The sequence below is a fragment of the Ursus arctos genome, unplaced genomic scaffold (assembly GCF_023065955.2).
Source record: "Ursus arctos isolate Adak ecotype North America unplaced genomic scaffold, UrsArc2.0 scaffold_16, whole genome shotgun sequence".
Lineage (NCBI taxonomy): Eukaryota > Metazoa > Chordata > Mammalia > Carnivora > Ursidae > Ursus > Ursus arctos.
The window spans coordinates 48430-71823 of NW_026622830.1; the positions used below are offsets into that span (position 1 = coordinate 48430).

Below are 23394 nucleotides of genomic sequence, written 5' to 3' on the forward strand. Positions count from 1 at the left end.
TGCTGACCCTGTCCCTCCCCTTGCTCCTGTCCCTGCTCTTGCACCTGTCCCTGCTCCTGTCCCTGCCCCTATCCCAACCCCTGCCCCTACTCCTGCTTTTGCAGGGCTCCCAGAGCCACATCCAGAGCCCACAGCCCTGCAGGGAGAGCTCCTTGTGCAATTACCCTTAGTTCCTTCACCCGAACCCGACATCCCGCCAGAATGTTTCATCCCCTCCCCCTATGTTCTTTCTCTCTGGTACATATTGACTGTTACTTTATCTTTTCATGTTCTGTATACTGTTTATTATTTGTTTTAAGTAAAATTACTTGTTTTCAATTGAACATGTCATGCACATTGAGTATATTCACAATGTTGTGCCACCCCACCAGAGAACATTGCTGCAGAATATCTCCTTCCCCAAAGGGGTCCCTGAACCAGAAGCCCTCCCTGCCCATTTCTCCCCCAGCCCAGACCCTCAAAACCCCTAAGCTGCTCTCTCTGTTTCTTTACCTGTTCCGGATGTTTCTGTAAGTGGAATCACAATAGGTACCTTCGTGCCTGCCCACCTATTTTCAAAGGGGACTCTTTTTTTCTGTGTTTATCTGACATAGCATTTCCCTTATTCGATACTGAAATCCCCGATGGATTACAGATCAGACATAATCACAGAGACCACTTCAGGACTTATGGGCACAATCTCAGGGCCGAGACCCCTGCTCCTGCTGGGACACCACAGCCTGACCTCAGACAGGAAACAGCTGGCTCTTCCTGTGACCCCCACAGAAACCAGGGAAATGCAGAAAGCTAGTAGACACACCACAATGGGCAAAAGCATTGCTCACAACCCAAGGCCAGAGAAAGGTTTCCCCTGCCTCTGGTCCAAACCACACTCCAAGTCACTGGGTTCCACAGGGACAGAGACCAAACACATGCAAGTCCAAGGGGGAGGATAGGCACGTGGGGAGTATGTGTCAGAGATGCGGGAGCTCCCGGGGAAGGACTCTGGCAAAGGAAACCCTATGGAGGCAGCACTGGTCACGTTCAGATCAGCAGGTTTCTGGTCAGGGAACCAGCAGCCCTGGGGAGAATGTGAGGACACAGAAGTCCCCCGCAGGTCCCCTGGAGAGAAGGGTGACAGGCACCCGTCTGGGAGAACAGTGAGCGGCACCCATCCCAGGCTGCAGGTGCACCCACCACCTAGCATGCTCGTCCTCGGACTCACCCCTGGAAACTCTGGCCCAGTGTTTCAGTTGTATTTTCAGGAGTGTTCATCACAGCGGCGGTGGAGAGAGCAGGCTATGCACCAACGCTAATGCCCAAGGAGATGGATGGGATCCTCGGTCCCAATCCTCATGAAAGGATGCCCTGTAGCTACTGTCACAGCTTCCTCTGGGCACAAGATCTGGGAAGCCCCTCCTGAGACTCCCCTCCTGCCACCCTGCTCCTGGGAACATTCAGAATTGTCTGAGGAGGAGATGGAGAGGATCCAGGATGACAGCAGGTCCGAGGAGAAGGACGGTCAGCACTGGGAGGACAGTTGGACGTGCCCTGAGCCACCATCCAGGGCCCGGGCTATGATGCCCACGGACCTCACCCCAAATAATGGCTCCTGATGTAGGGACCCTACTTCCGTGGTTTCACTCCCTCCCTTCCTACATCATTATTCACTCCGTCATTCATTACCCCCGCCTCTTTCCTGCTCCTCCACCCCTTCCATCCTCCCTCCCTCCCTCTTTCCCTCAGTCCCATCCTCCCTCATATCTTCCTTCATTCAGCAGAGGATCTGGGGTCCCTGCTGTGTACTGAGCACTGGGGCTTCATCAGTGAGCACCCCCCCAACCCATGCAGTCACATCCACTGTGGGTGGTGACAGGGGCCAGTCCTGAGGGTGAGCAAGAGTGATGAGCACCAGGAATCTGCTCCTGAAAACAGAGACCAGTTGCACAAAGAAAAGAATGGAGAGACCCACTCTCAGTATTTCCTCTAGAAAAATCTAGTCTTGAAAAGAAAGTATATCCTAGACTTAACGCAATGTGAGTTCTCATGGCAGGTACGCACTGATTCCTAGAACCAACGAAGAGTAAATCATCCAGTCTTGATGGGGGTTTGTGACAGACCTTTTCTGACCAAATGACAGCACTTAACCAACATCTCCAGGGCCTCCAAGTCTTCCCAAGGCCTCTGTGATCCTCTGACTCTTCCATCGACCTCCTTGGGAAGCTCTGTCCTGTTGTCTTCCTTGTCGCCTGCCTCTTCTGGAACCCTCTGTGGCCTCCCCACCAGGGCCACCCTCACCGGGATTTCCCGTGACCCGTGGCTAGGTGCCCGCATCCTGTGCTGGGCCCCACGAGCCCCGTGCTTTGTGCAAGGCCTTAGTGCTCACTCTGGGTCACTTGGCATCTCCCCTTGCAGCGGGCTGCATCTTCCTGCACTGGGTCTCCTCTGAGCAGTCTGTGAGGCCAGACTGCCCATGTCACAGGCACTGAAGCGTGAGTCTAGAAGGTCCAGATGACCCACTCCCAGTCCCAGCGTGTAGAGAACGGGCCGAGGGTGGTTCCCAAGCAGAGGAGGACTTGGGCCCAGGGGGCCTGAGGGAGGGCATGGCATAGTGAGCCTGAAGAAGGAGAGCGAGCACCGTGGCGGCCTGGTGCTCAGGCCTGCTGGGAGACCAGGTCCCACCTGCACTGGCTCTGTCCCCAGGACTGGACGCCATCAGGGTATCCACACTCCCAGGCTGCAGGCTGGCAGTGACTTGCAGGGGGGAGGCACCGCTGGTGCAGGCGAGAGCCCTCCCCAGGGAGGAGGGGGCAGGTGCTCCCTCAGCAGCAGGTGCACTGGGGAGGGCTGAGGGGGCATCAGCAGACAGCAGTGGCTGCAGCTGGGGTCTCCACACAGGCCCCTGCCTCAGGCCCAGCACGAGATTGGATGGCCTTTATCCCCGAAACACAAAGTCTGGCCCAGGACCCCTCCCTCAAGCCCCCACTCCCAATCCTTTGTACTCAGCTCAAGTGACAAGAAATGGCCAATAGTTCAGGTGGTGTTGGGTGCACAGGGACATTTGTTTTCTGGCCCAGGACCCCTCCCTCAAGCCCCCACTCCCAATCCTTTGTACTCAGCTCAAGTGACAAGAAATGGCCAATAGTTCAGGTGGTGTTGGGTGCACAGGGACATTTGTTTTTCTGGCCCATGCTGTAACACTGCTGGCATTTTAAAGATCTCAAGGCTTGGATTCAAAAACTGTAGGAAGATAGCTTTGTAGCTTTCTGGAAACCTGTCTCTGTGCCTTGCAGCCCTCCCATCCCACCAGCTCTGCTCAGAATCCCTCCAGGCCACAGACCCACAGTCTTGGGTCCTCAGATGGCCCAGACGATGTGATCCAGGCGGGGCAGCAGGACACACTGCGGATTTCAGCAACCCCCCCCCAGAAAGTGAGGGTACCACTGGGCGAGCTGTCTGAAAACAGCCAGGTCAGGGTTCCAGGAAGACACCAGAGGCACAGGAGGAACTGGGGAGCATCTGAAGGTCAGGTGGGGACAGTCAGAGCTTCCAGACCCTATTCCCTAACGCTCCTCATCACTCAGCCTTTCTTCCAGTGAATCTGTTTGGTTTCTGTTTGCCCCAACTGTTACCCGTTGCCCTGGGCAGCAGAGACTCACATATGCCTTTAAACGTTTAGGACATCGAATGCCCTCCAGTAGCCACCTCACTACAGTTGGTGGTAAGCAAGAAGTCACTGAGGTCTCCAAGGGTCTGGACTTGGTGTTTCCCTCTTCTGAGATGGGGACACCTGTGGAAGGTGCAGGTGGCCGGCTGGGGGTGGGGGGCAGGCACCTGACATGGACAGATGGGGTAGGTGAGGCCCGAGGCCCCGGGGGTGTGTGTCCGGCATCTGCACTGAACAGGTCTTCAAAGCTGCAGATTGTCTGGGATCATCTTCAGGCTGAGAAGGAAGATGAGGGGAGCAGAGGGGAGAAGAGGAGGCTCAGCTTAGAGAGGAGAGGGCTGAGCCACTGCTTTGGGGGAAAAGTGGGTCAGGTCCAGGCTCATGGGGACAGACCTTAGGCCACTGTGTTATGTGAAATAAGCCAGTCCCTAAAGGACAGATACTGGAGGACCCCACTCGTGAGGGACGGAGAGCACTCCAATTCACAGAGGTGGAAATAGCTGCTGGGTGCCGGGGCTGGGGAGGGGGAATGGGGGTTAGGGTCTCGTGGGTAGAGGTTCAGTTTGGGATGACAATGAAGTTGTGGCGATGGATGGAGGTGGCAGGTGCAGAGCAGTGAATGTACGTATTGCCACTGAATTGTACCCTGAAACGTGCTTAACGGGATCAGTCATATGTCCACTACACCACAATAGGAAAGTAGTGAGTCAGGAGGACGGGGCCATCGCGAGTCCCAGGAGGGCCCTGGAGCAGGGACCCTGTATCTTGGTTCTCGCTCTCACGCTCTGCCCCTTGTTGGTGACCGAGCTCACAGTAGGCACTCAGTGAATGCTTGCTAACACATAGTGCAGAGAGAGTCCACAAGTGCAAACCCTCCAGTGGGCACTGAGGGATCCCAACAGGACGCGCATCCAGACGGAGTCAGTGCCCACATCTCACAAACACCAGCACAGAGATAGCCATTTAAAACCAAGGCAGGAACCAGAAATAACCCAGAGGGCTCCATGCTCCTGGAGGCCGTGCTAGCGGTCACAGCCTCTGGCGGTCAGAGAGGTGGCTCGGCACACCCCTGACCCTGAAGGCCCATGGCTGCTGCGAGGTGCAGGGACTGGGAGGAAGACCCAGCCAGGGCCCGTTCTGGCTCCAGGGCTGCTGCAGGGCCATTCCCAGCCCACCAGGCAGTGTCTGTTTAGAACCAGGGAGAAAACCTTTTCCCTCAATTGTTCTTTTTAAAGATGGTTGCTCAGCATTGACACAGAAAAACATTCGATGTAAAACTGGAGCCGTTCGCAGCTGCAAATGACCCAGAAATCATCGAAATGCACTGACCACAAGGAAAGGAACTTGTGCCCCAGGCAGGCCTCCTGTGCATGGGGGCAGCTAGGGGCCCTGGACATGCCCGAGCGGGCAGTGCTGGACTCCACAGTTAAGAGGACAGAAGAAGGAATCTGCTCTTATGGCTCCGCTCAGAGAGGCCACCCTGACGGAGACAGGGCAAGCCCCTCATGCGTTCTGGATGTCCTGGTGATTCTTGGGCACTGCCCGAATCTCAGCATCTTCATGACCCGAGTTGGGGGAGGGCAGCCCAGCAGCCTCAGGTCCCACGTGGCCTCTGGGGCTTGGTGGGCTTGCGGTTCAGGTGGCTCTTGTCAGGCCACATGGCCTCCATCCCATTGGCCAGGTCGACCCCCATTGCCTCGTGACAGGCCAATGTCAATCAGTGAACCTCCACCACTGACCCCCCAACAAAGGCCCCCATATAGTAAAAGTTGCCCTGGTGCCTGGGGATGTGGGCCTGGGACTGTGGCCGGCGCGCGTTGCTGAAGTTCTCATTGGCCACCCAGTAGAAACTGGGGTACAAGGTGACAAAGGGGGGGGGACAGGATCTCCATACCCACGTGGTCATGGAACTTCATGTCCACATCCGCGCACACCAGGTCGTCCACCTCACAGAGGAAGCGCTGCTCACAGAAGCGGCTGATCATCGCCATGTGCTGCATGGACACATCCTGCCAGAGCGGGGCGCTGCAGACCCCGAGGACCACCACCCTCCGGCCTTCCCAGAGAGGCACACAGGCCCGGCAGCTGGTGGTTGGTGAAGACGTACTAGGTGACCCTGTGTCCGCCATAAGGCACCACGGACCTTGAGGACCACCACCCACTGGCCCTCACGGAGGGGCACACGGGTACGGCAGCTGGCTGATCGCTGAAGACGTACTAGGTGACACTGTGTCCACCATAAGGACCACCGCCCTCCGGCCCTCACAGAGGGGCACACGGGGCACAGCAGCCAGCTGGTCAGTGAAGACATAGTAGGTGACCCTGTGTCCCACCATGAAGTGCTTCTTTGCCGTCTGCAGGACAAGCTCCAGGAAGACCACATAGCTACGGGGACAGGGGACAGGGTGAGAGGAGGGTCACTGCCAGAGGCTGGCAGCAGGACCCCGAAGCTGAGGGCCATAGACCTGTGTACTTTCTTCAAGGGGACAGGCCCTGGGCTGCTTTAAGCAATAGCCACTCTCCTGGCCTCTCCTGAGTGAGTCTGCCCATGCGGACTCCCTACCTTCTGCTCCCAGAGATGGGGGCCGTCAGCACCCCATCTTACAAAGGGGTGCCTAAGGCTTAAGAGGTTGGAAGCCCATGCAGCCCCACATGGGCTCTAGCATGCTGGAGCCAGGAACACTCCCCCTGTGCTGAGCTCCCGGGCAAACCCCCAGTTCTGTCCCCGCCTGTCAGGAGAGGAGCACCTTGGGGCACAGCCCTTGTTTCTATGCCCTACAGTCTGGGTAGAACCAGCAGGGCCGGCCACCGGCCCCATTTTGTTTTGCGTGGGATGTCACCGGCCCCCACAGAGCTGTCTCCACCTCCTGTAGGGTCCTCCCTTGAAGGCTACTGGGCATCCTGCTGACAAGGTCCTCAGTACCCCTGGTATTCCTAGGAGGGGTCACCCTCGAACTTCCCCAGGTCAGGAATCAGGTCCAGCCCATGGTCAGGGAAGGGGAAAGAGGACCTCTGGAAGAAGAAGGAGCTCGCTTAGGCCCCAGCCTTGAAGCCAAGGGTGTAAGCTCCCAGGTCCAGGTCTACATCTCCCCAGACAAGAAGTTGGGAGTCTTGTCCAACCGCCTCACATGACTGGTCCCCCTTTGAGGGGACTACCTGCTCCCCACCATAGGGAGAGCAGCTCCCCCATCATCAGGCAAGTGTGGTGAGCCCCTCTGAGACTGATTTTTTATGCAGACACTAAGGCTACGTCCTTACACCTGCCCCATCACGGGCAGGTTAGCAAATTGCTCACATCGGGAAGGCAGGCACTACATTTAAATAGCAGACAGGCACGCTCAACCAGCAGACATGAGTCAGGTTATCAGGGGGCAATTCGGGGCCCAGCCAACAGGGAAACAAGCCAAACATGAAGCAGGGGGAGAGAAGAGTGCTCGTGGCAGAGGGCACAGTGAATGCAAAGTCTTGGACTCAGGCCTGAGGCACATGTGGGACAATCATACCCCTGGGTGGCCCACAGAGGGGCAGGCTGTGATGGGAGAGGTGAGGCTGGAAAGGATGGGCAGGAGGGGAGCAGACCACAGAGAGGCCCAAATGTTATGTGTCGAAAAGATCACTCTGGTTACTGGAGGAGAATGGGCTCTGTGCAGAAGAGGACAGGGAGACCCCTAACCCTAACCCAACCATAACCCTAACAACCCGTAACACCAATCCTAACCACTAATACCAACCCCAATGAAATCATCACAAAATCAGCAAATACATCCCTACACCCGTCTTAAGATAGATGTAAGAAGCCTGATCAGAAAAATTGCAAAACCAAGAGCTCTTAAATATATTGTACATCATAAGTGTCTCTTCACAAACATCTCAAAGATTGTTCAATATAGTGAAACCAAGCAATGTTATACTCCACAATAAATTTTTAAATAAAAACATGTGGTCATATTAATTGATGCAGAAAAGGTTCTAACCAAAATCCAAAGTCTGTTGCTGATATAAACACTCATGAAAACAGGAATAAGGGGTAATTTTTTTTTCAATAAATCTATAGCAAACACCATGCTCAAGTCTGAAGATTGACAGCTCTACTCCGAAATCAGGAACAAGGACAGGATGCTGGCTTTCACAGAAGGGTAGATACTGTGTGATTCCACCTGTATGAGGTATCTAGAGACAGAAAGTTGAACGTGGCTGCAGGGCTGAGAGGAAAGGGGAATGGGGAGTTAGTGTTTCATACATACAGTCTCCCTCAGGGAGAAAGAAAAAGTTCTAGAGAATGATGTACAACCATGTGAACTCACCTAAGGCCAGAGAACTGTGACCCTGAAATGTTTTAAGTGGTAAATGTTACTATGTTTAGTCACAGTGAAAAAATTAAGGACTGATGCATGTCACCACATGGACGGACACTGAAAACAGCCCAAGCGACATAAGCCTCCAGAAAGGCCACCCAGATTGGAGCCATCTGTGCTCCTTAAATCCATCAGGGTTGTGCAAATACGGGAAAGTCTCGGGAGCAGTTGCAGAAGAAGAAAACTGGATCCGAATGGAGCAGGACATTTCAGACAGCAGGGCAGGTGGCAACAGTTCAAGTGGACCTGTGGTCTGGATTATAATAGGGAAACTGCGATGATTTCCTCGTTCAGGGCTATGTGGTGGTTCCGCAGGATGGTGTCCCTGTTCGGGGTAAAACGCACTGAAGTATCCCGTGTGAAGTGGCAAATGTGGTAAAGAAACGACAGCTGGGGAGTCCGAGTGTGGAGATAAAGCATATTTGTGCTGCTGTGACAGGTTCACTGCACCTTGAAATCACCGCAGAGTCAAGTACTCTTACAAACAACCAGGTCAGCACCAGGTCACAGGAGCAGAGCCCACATCAAGCTTCCTGATGGAGGCCAAGTCCTCCCAGACCCGGTTCGCCCACTGCGGAGAGACCACTCACCAGTGTAGGAAGCCACAGGTTAGCAAGAGACTCATGCGAGGATGACATCGGGGGCCCCTGTGTCTCGGGTGCAAGAGAAGCAGCGGGATCTGGAATTCGAATTTTCCACAACGCTCCACCAAAAACTGGTTAGAACTGTGAAAATGCGTGAAGGGAAGGCTCAGTCAAGTGGACTAGGGTCGCCAGAAGGGTCACTGGGCGGGGGAGCCAACCGCTCAGTGTCAATTACACGAACAACTGTCAATTACAGACCCCACATTGAAGCTCCACAGCAGAGACTCATGAGTCACAGGCCCCAAAGGGGAAGACGCGGGTTTTACCTCCTCCAAGAAGTCACCACGCCTGCAGCACAGTGGGTGAGAACCTAACATCACCCCGAACCTCGCTTTTCTCCAGAACAACCCACCGAACTTCCTCCTCCTCCTCCATGAAGTACTGAACAGGGAACAGCCCTGCTCTCGGACAGCCCTGTCCTCGGACACCCGTTAGACACCAACGACAGACGTCGAGTGAGATGGACAACCCCGCTCTCCGACACCCATGAGACACCAACAACAGACGTCGAGGGAGACGGTCAGCCCTGTCCTCGGACACCCGTGAGACACCGACGACAGACGTCGAGGGAGACGGTCAGCCCTGTCCTCGGACACCCGTGAGACACCGACGACAGACGTCGAGGGAGACGGTCAGCCCTGTCCTCGGACACCCGTGAGACACCGACGACAGACGTCGAGGGAGACGGTCAGCGCTGTCCTCGGACACCCGTGAGACACCGACGACAGACGTCGAGGGAGACGGTCAGCCCTGTCCTCGGACACCCGTGAGACATCGACGACAGACGTCGAGGGAGACGGTCAGCCCTGTCCTCGGACACCCGTGAGACACCGACGACAGACGTCGAGGGAGACGGTCAGCGCTGTCCTCGGACACCCGTGAGACACCGACGACAGACGTCGAGGGAGACGGACAGCCCTGTCCTCGGACACCTGTGAGACACCGACGACAGACGTCGAGGGAGACGGTCAGCCCTGTCCTCGGACACCCGTGAGACACCGACGACAGACGTCGAGGGAGACGGTCAGCCCTGTCCTCGGACACCCGTGAGACACCGACGACAGACGTCAAGGGAGATGGACAGCCCTGCTCTCGGACACCCGTGAGACACCGATGACAGACGTCGAGGGAGACGGACAACCCTGTCTTCGGACACCCCTGAGACACCGACGACAGACATGGAGGGAGACGGACAGCCTATCTTCGGACACCCATGAGACACCAACGACAGACGTCGAGGGAGATGGACAGCCCTGTCACGGACACCCGTGAGACACCGACGACAGATGGACACCCCTGAGACACCGACGACAGACGTTGAAGGAGAAAGACAGCCCTGCCTTCCGACACCCGGGAGACACCGATGACGGACGTCGAGGGAGGTGGACAGCCCTGTCCTCGGACACCCAGAGACACCGATGACAGACGGACACCCGGGAGACACGACAGACGTCGAGGGAGACACTCGGAGACCGGAAGACACTGCGCTCGGGAAGAACCGACGCCGTGAGAACACCTGCTCTCCCCACAGCCGTCTGTCTGCAGAGCGCGCGCCGTCGCTACCGAACCTCCAGACACCGAACCGACAGCCCGGACCGGGTGTGGACGCGGGGAGGACCCTGCGGGGCCGAGGCCGGTGGAGCAGGAGCACCAGGCGGCCAGAGGCTCCCTAACTGCAGACTGCCTGCGGAGCCCCCAGAACCGGATCCGTGTGCGCGTAAACACGGACCCGCGGACCAGCCCAGCGGATCCGGGCCCAGGGAGGGGAGACCCCACAGCCCCGCGCGCAGCCCCGCCAGCGACCCCACGGCACCGCACACAAACCACGGAAACCCCACCGTCTACACAGCGCGCCCTTCCTCCGCGGGGTCCTGTGAGCACGGAGCCCTTCGGCAGTCCCGGCTCAGGCGGCTTCTCCTCACCTTCTCCTCCCGCGGTGGGTGCTGAGGAGACCCGGGTTCTGTGGGTGTGGACACCGCTCCATGTCCTCCACTGCGGGTCCTTTCGGTGTGGACGCGGAAACACGTCCTCCACTGCAGGTCCTGTCCGCGTGGACGCGGCCCCATGTCCTCCCGAAGTCTCCACAGCGGATCCTGAGGAGGCCAAGCTCCTGTCGGTGTGGACGCGCACCCACGTCCTCCACTGCGGGTCCTTTCGGTGTGGACACGGAAATACGTCCTCCCGAAGTCTCCATAGCGGATCCTGAGGAGGCCGGGCTCCTGTCAATGTGGACACAGACCCACATCCTCCACAGCAGGTCGTGGGGAGGCCGGGCTCCTGACCGTGGGTGAGGCCCCACGTCCTCCCAGGGCCTGGGCGTCACCACAGACGGTCCTGAGGACTTGGAACGCCCCTCAGCTCCCGGAAAGCGCATGCCCAGCGGGAGTCACGGAGCGGGACTCGGGTGCCCCCTGCGGGCGGTGGGGGCGGTGCAGGGTGGGGTGCGCTCAGTTCAGTGGAGGCACCTGTCCCTTCTGGAGTCCAGCTGAATCCATTATATTTTGAAAATTCAAACTGAAATGGAGTCCAATTACCCCTGACATCTCCAGAAATAGAAACAATTAATTAGAAACCATACAGAATTAAGTGAAATGCAGGCACAAGCATTACAACTTACACCAAAATTCATTCAACATTGTAGATAAATTTAAAATGTAAAACTGTCAAAAAGAAAACATAAAAGAATATCTACATGACCTTGGGTTTGGTGATGAGTTTTAACACAACACCAAATGCCAATCCACAAAAGAAAAAAAAACTGATAACATGAACTTCCTAAAATTAGAACTTCTGCTCTGTGAAAGACCTTGCTCAGAAACTAAAAGACAAGCCACAAACTGGGAGAAAATATTTGCAAAATATATATCCGGTAAAAGATCTGTATTCAAAATATACAAAAAACTATCAGAACTGAACAGTAAGGAAACAAACATCCGAACTGATAATGGGTAAGGGTCTGAAAATGCCTGGACAAAGAAGATATGCAGACACAGAATAAGCATACAAAAATATGCTCAACGTCATCATTAGGAAAGAACAAGTGTAAACGACAGTGAGACAGCACTGCACACCTATTCCAAATGCTGAACTCCAGAAACAAAAATACCAACTGCTGGAAGGCGAGGAATGGCAGCAACTGTCCCTTCAGAAGACAGTTTGGCCATTTTCTCCAAACCTAAATAAGTCTCACGTTAAGGTCCAACAAGTGTACTTCTAGTATTTAGACCACTGCTGTGAAAAGCTATTTCCAAACAAAAACATGCAGTTATGCACAGCAGCTCTATTCATGGTGGTTACAAACTTAACGAAGCCAGGATGTCCTTCCGGTAATGAATCCATAAGCACACTGAGTGCATCCGTGTGAAGGAAGCAGAATATGCCAGGCAACATGTGCCTCTTTGGCACAAGGGTTATTTGGGTGGATTAATTTTAAGAAACAGCACACATGGGAGAATCTCTGACAACTGGGTAGAAGTTGCTGTTTGGTGAGTGAAAGGTACGCTGATAAAGGAAAGCTCCATTGGTAGGCCTGTCTCCCTCTGTATCAGGAACAGAATGACTAAATCTCAAGAAACTCTTACTGAAAGAAAAAGCACAGACTTAAATCTGTGTAACAACCATTCCCTCACTTACTGTGCTCACCTGATAACATCCCTTAACTGGCCTTCCCACCACCTAAAATCTTTTGGTCTTTAGTTGAAGATGGCATTTAGAGTGAGGGCTGGGTCACTTCAAGGGGTTACTCTGTTTTCCTGGGTATCTCCCATGAATACAGGACATTTGAATGATATTAAACTTTGACTTGTTTTTCTCCTGTTAATCTATTCAGCAATAAAAATAAATGAACCATCACCCCCACACAATGACATGGATGAACTTTACACGTATTTTTCTAAGTCAAAGAATCCAGTCTGAAAAAGTTACACACTGAGTGACCCCATTTGTAGGAGATTCTGGAAAAGGCAAAACTAGAGGTGATAAAATGATCAAGGGGTGAATTCCATCATATTTTAATGATTTGTACCTGCCATTATTCATTTGTCAAAACCCAAACATTTTGGGGCACCTGGCTGGCGCAGTCGGTGGAGCATGCAACTATTGATCTTGGGGTTGTGAGTTCGAGCCCCATTTGGGTGTGGAGATTACTTAAAAATAAAATCTTTAAAAAACACAAACAAACATGTTTACATCCCCAAGAGTAAATCAAAAGCTACTGAAATAAAGTTACTTAGGATGTGGGAGTGTCGCAGGGTGGTGTAGGGACCAAGGGCAGGCTGCCCCAAATCTGCCACTTTGACATATATATTTTAAATAAAAGTTACTTAAGAGACAGCCTATGTAAGAGGGATGCTCAAACCCTCCTCTGTCCCCCGAAGCAGGAAATCTATCTGCACATGAAGATCTCCCTGTACCAGGAGGTGAAAAGACTTCCTAATCACCAGAAATGGGAAGTTTAGAGCCCAGAAGGCTGCATAAACAACCCTTGTTACTTTTGACTAACTTACTACCCCAGCCTGAATTCTGTTTAGAATTCCTTACTAATTGAAGCTCCCAAGGTTGTTTTCCTTCTTCTGTGAATTTCTCACAGATTTATTTTCTCTTTGTCCACAAAGTATAAAACCTGCCTGCCTTGGTCATTTAATCATGTGTACATGATTAAACTTTGTGGGTTTTTCCCTCCTGTTAATCTGTTTCATGTCAATGTATAATTCCCAATCCAACTGAAAGAACCTTGAAATGAGCAAAATTTTCTTCTGCCCCTTCAGTGGGATACAGAAAATGACAAAGAATCTAACTGTACTGGAAATGTATGAAAAAACACCCACTGCAGGTTGTATGGCAGAAGATGCTGACCTAAGTAAACTTTGGAAACAAGTGGAATCTGTAGACTAAAGGAAAAAGTTCTTTCCCATCAGGGTGGTAGCTAACAGATCTGAAAACTCCCCATCTGTAATCTGGAATGGCGCAGTGAATTAAATACATAGCAGGTGGTGAGAGCCAGTTTGTCACTGTTGGAGTAGAAAGCTACAGATCAGCCAAGGAAGAATATCACAATACAACCAGGTTGGAGACATCAGCATGAACTCCTCTTCGGCTCAGTACAGATACAGACAGTACCACATGGACATCTTTAATTAGGTGTGTTTACATTGGTTGGAACACATGCATGTATTGCCTTCCATTGTCTGCTGAGCACATTCAGTTCCCACAGGCAAGACTTTAATACCATTCTCTAATAAAAGGAGCCAGAGCTCTTCTAAGATATTGCTAATAGTAGGACTGAGACTGTAAATATAGGAGCCAGGATAATCTTGAAGTATCAGAAAGTAAAGAAGTACCACAGAAAACCCCACAAAGATGGAATGATGTCCACAGAAAACAGGAGACAATGGAAAACACTGGTAAAAAATAAATGATTTGTTAAAAAGAAACCACAGGCCCCAAATGGAGTCACTTAACATTAAGAGACCCGGGTCAGCAAACGAGGTCTTACCGCCTAACCCAACTGCAGTTTCACACACCCCCACCTCCAAGTAAACTTTAACCAGTCAACCAGGAATATGTACTGAATGGCCCCTTCTGTTCCCCTTAGGAGGGCAACCCTGCCTTAAACAATGCATTGTTTGCTAACGATTTCCTTTTTTCAATTCCCTGTCTGCTTTTAAAAGCCTTTCCTTCCGTGCAGCTCAAAGGAGGTCCTTTCTATTTGCTAGATGGGATGCTGCCCAATTCATGAATTGTTCAGTAAGGCAATGTGATCTTTTAAATTGCTCAGTTGTATTTTTTATTAACAGATTACACAGGTTTTTACAATTGGGGTTGAATAGACCTCTTCTAACAGAATTCCAAATAATAAATATAGACAGACCCTCAGCTACCCATCAAGGAGGTGCAGCTGACTCCCCTCTCCTAAAGTGTGTGGGCTCCGCACAGTGTCTTCCTACTCACGAGGACACACCATAGGCACCTGGGAAAGTAACTTCATGGTGGGGAAGCCCGACCAACACAGCCTCAGGTGACCAAGGTTAACACAGACAGTGACAAGTGTTCCTTGCTGTACAGTGATGACAGAGCACTTTACCTCTGTGATCCGCTTCCCTGAAAACCACAGCCCCCGTCTAACCATGAGAAAAACAAGTAAATCCCGTCTATGTACAGGTCTATGTACAAAATGCCTGACCTGTCCTTCTCAACACCATCCAGGTCATCAAAACAAGACAAGTCACAGCCAAGCAGAGCCTAAAGAGACATGATGACCACATGTCACGGGGTGCCCTCACGGGATCCTGGAACCAGAAAAGGTAGAACAGAGGGAACCTGGATAAGTATGGACTTCAGTAAATAATAACGTATCAACATTTGTTCATTAATTGTGACAATTTATGACAAATTTAAAGGTTAAATAAGAGAAACCTCTTACATCAGACTGAAAACCTAGAGGAAATGGGTGATTTCCTAATAAAAATGCACATTAACAAAATAGACCCTAAATAGACCCTAAAATAAGGAAAAAACAAGCAGACCAATTAGCCATCCAGGGCCTCTTCCTCCTGCTGATTCTCGTGCTGAGGTGGATAGAGGGATGAGTGAAATAGATGAAGCGGATTAAGAGGACACTTTTCTTGATGACCACTGAGTAATATATAGAATTACTGAATCACTCTATTGGACACCTGAAACGAATGTAACACTGTATGTTAGCTCTACTAGAATTTAAATAAATTTTTTAAAAAAATTTTTCTTTCAGGAACCTCTTTGAAAAAGCTTTTCCTGTGCAATGTGCATAAGCCCTACTTGGGAGGATTCACTCTACAATAATTATTCACTCTATGCCTCGAATTCAGATTTCACTGAGTTCTTGCACTCTACCTGTGGATCCCAGCCCACGGGAGCCATGGTCCTTTTCTGTCCAGGCTCAGCACCTATGCATTCAACATTGGAAGTAGAGACACATGTCACTTCACAGTCCAGGAAGCTATTATTGTTTCTGTTTTAGTGTGAGATAGTCACAGACTGTGGGACAGGTTTCAGAGCAGGTTTATTATGGATCCTGGATCTCTACTTCAATGGTCATTACCTGGATCCATTTGGCTAATAGGTTCCCTGTGGATGGTCTTGATTCCAAGCACATACACAGAAGATGCAAAGGTGGGTGGGCTTGGATGGGACAGGAAGAAGACCAATAACAGACGAGTGTACGACCCCTCCCCTGATCCAGGAACTGCTACGGGAGAGGGTACAGGAGGAAGAATCCATGTGAAACTCCAAGGTCACCAGGTGAACACAGGAGGCACAGGTCAAGGGATCTGGAGATGCAGGGCTTGGAGGCTGCTCTGAGCTACCTCTGGGAGGGAGGGAGGAAGTGAGGGAGGGAGGGAAGGAATGAGAAGGAGACACTGCCTGCCCCTGGCCCATTCCAGCTGCCCACCGCTCTGGCACACATCAGTCTACACAGCTGACACAGCCTATGCTCAGGGTTGACTGGCTCAGGTCCCTCAATCCTCAGTGGGACAGCTGGCCCCAGGGCTCAGAGACATGCTGAGGGAGATGAGAGGGAAAGCTGCCCCACCCAGATCATCCCCTCCTTGAGCAGACAGCCCTTCAGAACTGCTAAAAAAAAAACCCACTAACAGGTTTGAAAGACATGCCATGGATGAACCAAGGCATAGAGATATGTAAAATAACATTCACTTTTAAGTTCAGAGCTGTCATCTCAGGAAGTGGGGAGAGCTTCCCTGAGGAAGACTGAGGGGAGGGCAGGCCATGCTGAAAAGGGAGACGTGGATCTCCTGATTGGGGACCTGCAGCCCCCTTCCAGGGCAGGGCATCGTCCTCACCTCATGGGGGATCCATGGAAGTGTTCCATCAGGGGACTGACAGGGCCAGAGGTGGGTCTCGAGAAGGCTACCCTGGCATCAGACTGCACAGGGCACCAGGGACGAGGGCCCGATGGAGGACGGGCAATATCCCAGAGGCCATGGGGCAAGAGCAGAGGCACATGACCTTGAAGATGATGATGAAAAGCAGGAGGTGGCAGCATGGAGCCGGCCCGAAAGTGCCATGGGAACAGTGCCCACAGCTACACTGACAGTGCCTTCTGAGCCAGGTGTGGCTGACTTCAGTGGGCTCCAGACCAGTCCTGACCACAACCTTAGGAAGTGTGCACCACCCCGGCCTCCTATCCCCTTGCAGCTGCTAGGAATCATGGTCACAGACCCTGGTCAGCTTTCGTGGAAACCAAGCAGTGACTCCCCTGCACGCTGCCCCTCTGGTGGCGGTCCAGTGCGACCCTCGTGCCTGGCCAGAGACTGATGTCTACCTGTCTCCACACAACTCCGCAGACAGGAGGGTGTCCCTGAATTCCACAGCACCTGATGAGACAGATCCACAGACCCCAACACCCAGTGGGTCACTCGGGACCTCACCTATGGTCATGAAGCTCACCATGCCCTATTTCTGTCACTTCCCACAGAAAGCCTGGTTCTGACCCCCACAATACCATCCATCCTGGTTGCTGATGTGTGGTCATGCCACGAACCCACATGGCACCTTTCTTTTAGAGAAGGCTACCCCTGCACCTCGTAGAAAATATTTCTAATGAAGTAAAGTCCATCAGGACTACGGTGTGAACAGTGACACACAGTCTGCATGGTAGTAGTCAGTAATTCTAACAAGGGCTGACCCCCCCTCCCATCTCACAAAACCTTCCTCTGTCCCCACGAAACTCATGGTCTGCCCTCAGAAAAACCCCCAGGAAACAAAGTTTAATCTGAATGCTCCCTTCACCTTCTGGTTCAAATCTTGTCCAACCACAATGATACGAAACTAGAAATCAGTCTCAAGAAAAAAATGGGACATGATGGGTAGTAAGGAGGGCACGTACTGCATGGTGCACTGGGTGTTATACGCAACTAATGAATCGTCGAACTTTACATCAAAAACCAGGGATTTACTGTATGGTGACTAACATAATATAATAAAGAAACATTTAAAAAAAAGAAGAAGAAGAAAATGGGACAGTTGAAAGTATGTGGAGATTGGGGCACCTGGGTGGCTCAGTCATTAAGCATCTGCCTTCAGCTCAGGTCGTGATCCCAGGGTCCTGGGATCGAGCTCTGCATCAGGCTCCTTGCTCAGTGGGGACCCTGCTTCTCCCTCTCCCACCCCCCTGCTTGCGTTCCCTCTCTCGCTGTCTCACTCTCTGTCAAATAAATAAATAAAATCTTTAAAAAAATATGTGGACATTTAACAACATGCTACTGAACAACCAACAGTCAAAGAAGAAATCAAAAGAAATTTTAGAAGTACCTTGACACAAACAAAAAAGAGAACCTACAAAAACTTATGGGATGCAGCAAAAGTAGCTCTAAGGGGGACGTTCATAGAAATTCAGGTCTTCGTCAATCCATGAGAATGCTCTCCAATAAACAACCTGATTTTATGTAGTAAAGAAGTAGAAAAAAAAAAACAACAACAAGCAAAGCCCCAAATTAGTAGAAATAAGGAAATAACAAAAAGGAATGCGTAAATAAATCCAATGGAGACTAAAAAGACAAAAAAATCAATGAAAATAAGAGCTGCCTTTTTTGGAAAGATAAACAAAACTGACAAACTTACCTAGACTCACCAAGAAAGACAGAGGACTCGAATACAATCACGAAAGAAAGATAATGGATTCCTGTCTCACATCAAAATCAAAAGAACACAAGCAGCAAACTCTTCGACCTTGGACACAACAACTTCTTGCAAGACACGTCTCTAAAGGCAAAGGAAATAAAAGCAAAAATGAACTATGGGGACTTCATCAAGACGAAAATCTTCTCAACAGCAAAGCAAACAATCAACAAAACTAAAAGGCAACCTACAGAATCGCAGAAGATATTGGCAAATGATATCACAGATAAAGGGCTGGTATCCAAGATCTATACAGAACTTCTCAAACTCGACACCCAAGAAATGGGCAGAAGACACAAAGAGATACTTCACATGAAAAATTGCTCCACATCACTTGCCATCAGGGAAATACAAATCAAAATTACAATGAGATACCACCTTACACCACTTAGAATGGTTAAAATTAACAAGGCAGGAAATAAAAAATATTGGAGAGGATGTGGAGAAAGGGGAACCCTCTTACACTATTGGTGAGAATGCAAGTTGGTACAGCCACTTTTGAAAACAGTATGGAGTTTCCTCAAGACGTTAAACACAGAGCTATCCTACGACCCACCAATTGCACTACTGGGTATTGACCCCATAGACACAGAGTAATGAAAAGAAGGGGCACCTGTATCCCAATGTTCATAGCAGCAATGTTCACAATAGCCAAACTGTGGAAGGAGCCAAGATGTCCTTCAGCAGATGAATGGACAAAGAAGATGTGGTTCATCTATACAATGGAATATTACTCAGTCATCAGAAAGGATGAATACCCACCATTTGTACCAACATGGATGGACCAGGAGCGGATTATGCTAAGTGAAATTAAGTCAAGCAGAGAAAGACAATTATCATATGGTTTCACTCCTATGTGGAACAGAAGGAATAGCATGGAGGACATTAGGAGAAGGAAGGGGAAAATGAAGGGGGGGAATGAGACGGGGAGATGAACCATGAGAGACTATTGATGCCGGGAAACAAACTGAAGGTTGCAGAAAGGGAGGGGGTGGGGGGACGGGTTATCCTGGTGATGGGTATTAAGGAGGGCACGTGTTGTAATGAGCACTAGGTGTTATATGCAAACAATGAATCATGGAACACTACATCAAAAACTAATGAAGTACTGTAGGGTGACTAACATAATTTTTAAAAAAGAGAAAGATATGAAATCCATACAAGAAAACTATCACTATTTGCAAATGACATGAAATCCCCAAAGATTCCACAAAAACCTGTTAGAATAAACAAATTCAGTAAAGCTGCAGGATATAAAGTCAATATACAGAGACCTGTTGCATTTATTTTTTTCAGATTTTATTTATTTATTTGACAGGGAGAGAAAAAGCACGAGCAGGGGGAGTGTCAGACAGAGGGAGAAGCAAACCCTCGCTAAACGGGGAGCCCAACATGGGGATCAATCCCAGGACTCTGGGATCATGACCTGAGCTGAAGGCAGACGCTTCACCTATGGAGCCACCCAGATGACCCAACTTCTTGCATTTCTATATACTGATGACACACTTTCGCAAAGAGAAATTTAAAAAGCAATGCCATTTAAAATTGCATCCAAAAAAAAATCGAGGAATAAAAGTAACCAAGAATGAGAAAGACATGGTACACTCAACACATGGCAGAAAAGAAAGGAAAAACATGTGTGTCGAGGGGGGCAGAATGTATGGGTCAAAGATTTGGAAGGCAACACAAACAAATGGAAGCATACGCTATGCTCCTTAACTGGAAGAGTTAATTATGTGAACATGTCCATCGTACCCAAAGCAATCGACAGATGTGATGAAATCCCTATCTGAATTCCAGTGGCATTATTCGAGGAAATAGAAGACAGTCCTAAAACTCGTATGGAATCACAAAAGACCCCAAATACCCAAAGCAACCTGGAGAAAGAAAGCTGCAGTCAACACACTCCTGGATTTCAAGCTAGATTACAAAGCTGTTGTCATCAAAACAGGATGGTACTGTCATAAACACAGACACCAGGTCAGTGGAACAGAACAGAAAGCTCAGAAACGAACCCACACGTAGATGGTCCTAACTTATGACACAGCAGCAGAAGATATGCCATGGGGAAAGGACTGTCTCTTCGGTGAGCAGTAACAGGAAAACTGGGCACTAAATGCAGAAGAATGGAACTGGGTCAGTTTCTTACACTGCACACAAAATTTTTAATGGATGAATGATTTGAACATAAGACCTGAATCCATAAACCTCCAAGAAGACACAGGTACTGTTTCTCGACGTTGGTTTGGGCAAAGAGTCTTTAGATCGGACACCAAATGCAAAGGCAACAAAAGCAAAAATAAACAAGTGGAACAACATCAAACTGAAATCTTCCACACGGCAAAAGAAACCAGCAAAAACTTAAAAGGCCACTGACCCAATAAGAAAAAAATATCTGCGAATCATATGTGTGAGAAGAGGCTAATATCCAAAATACACACAACACTCATACAAATCAAAACAAAACTGTATAAAAAATGGAGTGAATATGTGAATAGATACTTTCCAAAGATGGCACACAGGTGCCAACAGACAGAAAAAGTTGTTCGACATCACTAATCATCGTCAGGGAGACATAAGTCAAAACCACAATCAGCCATCACCTCACAACTGTTGCAACGGCAATCGTCCCAGAGGCAGACGACGGGACCCTGTGCACTGTTGGTGGGAATGGAAATGGGTGCACCCACTGTGACAAACGGTATGGAGGTTCCTGAAAAAATAAATACAACTGCCACATGACCCAGTAATGGCTCTACTGAGTATTGATTTGGAGGACACAAAAACACTGCCTCAAAAAGACAGATGCACTCCCACGTTCACTGCAGCATTATTCACAATAACCAGACATACAAACATAGACTTTGGGGGCCTTATGCCAAGTAACTCAGACACAGAAAGACCAATACCAGATGCTCTCATGTACATTCCACGTGGAATAAACAAATACTGAACGCATAGATACTGAGAGCAGATTGGCAGGTGCCAGATTCGGGGATGGGGTGATAGAAACGGGTGAAGGTGGTCAAAGACTCAATGTTTGAGTGATAAAATCCGACAGTCATGAAATGTTCTGTCCAGCATGGAGACTAAAACTAACCCCGCAGGATGGGGTGTAGGTTTCCCTGCTCTTGGAAAGTACAGTGTTCCTAGGAAACCTTCCACAGCAGAAATGGTGTAAAGAAGGAATGACCATTAATTTATACAGAAAACTTAAGAGAGCGTGCTCAGACTCCAAAATCCCTTCTCTTTGGCTTTTCTTAGGCCTCGGGACACAAGTTTCTAAGGGAGGCCCAGCATAAATGAAGATAAAGCACAGCAGAGGCTCACAGACACCATTCAAAGTGCTGGTGGCTGGATGTGGAGAGCGGTTCCCAGCGGAAGGAGCTGGTTGGGGTGCACGCCGCCTCTGTCGTGCTTCTCCCCAAAACAGATGCTGAACACGTTTCTCACTGTTCGACTTTTTTCATAAGAGGGAAATCCTCTTCAGGTCTCTTCCTCTTACTGAAGCCGGGTAATAACGTAGATCTCTCAAGAAAGTCAAGTGTCTTACTGTGAACGTTTAAAAAGTGGGGGATACTTGCACTGGAGCCTTGCTGAGGGAGGACATGTGAAAGGTTCTCCCGGACACAAACCTCAGCAGATCCACCGGGAAAGGCCCCTTCTTCAGCATGGGGAACACGGACTACCTCCTACCCCCAGAAACCTTCTCCTTCCCTTCGCTCAGGACAACGCATAACAGCTGGGAGTCACCCCAATTCCTCCTTTCTCCCGTTCCCAATATCTAACCCACTGGCAAATCCTGTGAGCTCCATCTTCAAAATGTACCCAGAATAGGTCTAACCACTCCATCCAAGGCCACCTGTCTGGTCTACACTGAAGCTCATCTCTTGGCTGAGTTCCTGGAAAAGCTTCATCATTCACCTGCCTTGCCATCCTCAACCCTCTGTCATCTGTTCTCAACACTGTAGCCAGGATGGCCCAGTGAAACAGGGTCTCATGGGGTTATAGCCCTGGAATGGCTTTCTGTCACCCTCTGTCACATCTCTGAGGTCATGTCCTAAGCTGTCTCCTGTGGCCACAGGGCCTTCTTGTTGCTCCTGGACATACCTGGAATTCTCCTGCCCCAGAGCCTTTGCACATGCTTTCCCTTCTGTTTAGAATGCTCTTGATGTGTTCTCACTCACCTTCTGAGAAGTCTGAATTGGAGTGACAGGGACAGAAGATGAGGCTGTGTGTGTTGGGTGAGGCTGGTGGCCCAGAAGAAGGTTCTCTGCCAGCTCTCCACCTGTGCCTCACTTGTCCTCAGCCAGGAACTTGCACACAGCCCTCACCTGTCACAGCTCTCACACAGGAGACCCACAGCCACCCCTGGAGCCCTGCCTGCCCACACTGTGCTGCAGAATGCATTCAGCTCTCCTCCGGGACCCCTGTCAGCTTTACCCAGACCTGGAACTCCCCCGTCTCCTGCAAAGCTCCAGGATTCCCCCTCTTCTTCCAAAATCACACTGGCTCAAGGCTTTCACGAGAAAGCTACAAAGCTAACTAATGAAAGGTTCACACCTACTTTCCCCTTCTGTTGCATTTCTCTGCACCTTCCTTCCTACCTGTGCAAACTGGTACATATCAGTGGAGCATGAACGTGCGCTGAGATCTGGATCTTTCATCGCAGCTTTCCGAGGACTCCTTCTGCGATAAGAAACGAGCGTATCCTACAACAGGGTGTTTTACAACTATCATCTGCAGAATAGTACAGCCCAAATCACTACATTTTTACCTCACTCTTCATGAAGCAGAACACTTTCTCCTTTCTTCTCTTACTTAAATTCCAGTTAGTTCACATGCCATGGAATATTCGCTTCAGGGTTAGGATTTAGTGATTCCTCACCTGCATACAATACCCGGTGCTCATCACAAGCGCCCTCCTTAATACCCCTCACCCATTTAACCCTTCCCCCCACGCCCCTGCCCTGCAGCAACCCTCGGTTTGTTCTCTAAGGTTGAGTCTGTTTCCTTGTTTGCCTCTTTCATCACCCCTCAACTCTGTTCATCTGTTTTCTTTCTGAAATTCCAC

General features: G+C 50.3%; 1 pseudogene; it reads right to left on the reverse strand.

Moving 5' to 3' along the window:
- Positions 1–5149: 5149 nt before the first annotated feature.
- On the reverse strand, positions 5150–10839 carry LOC113250038 (histo-blood group ABO system transferase 2-like; annotated as a pseudogene).
- Between the last annotated feature and the right edge of the window lie 12555 nt (positions 10840–23394).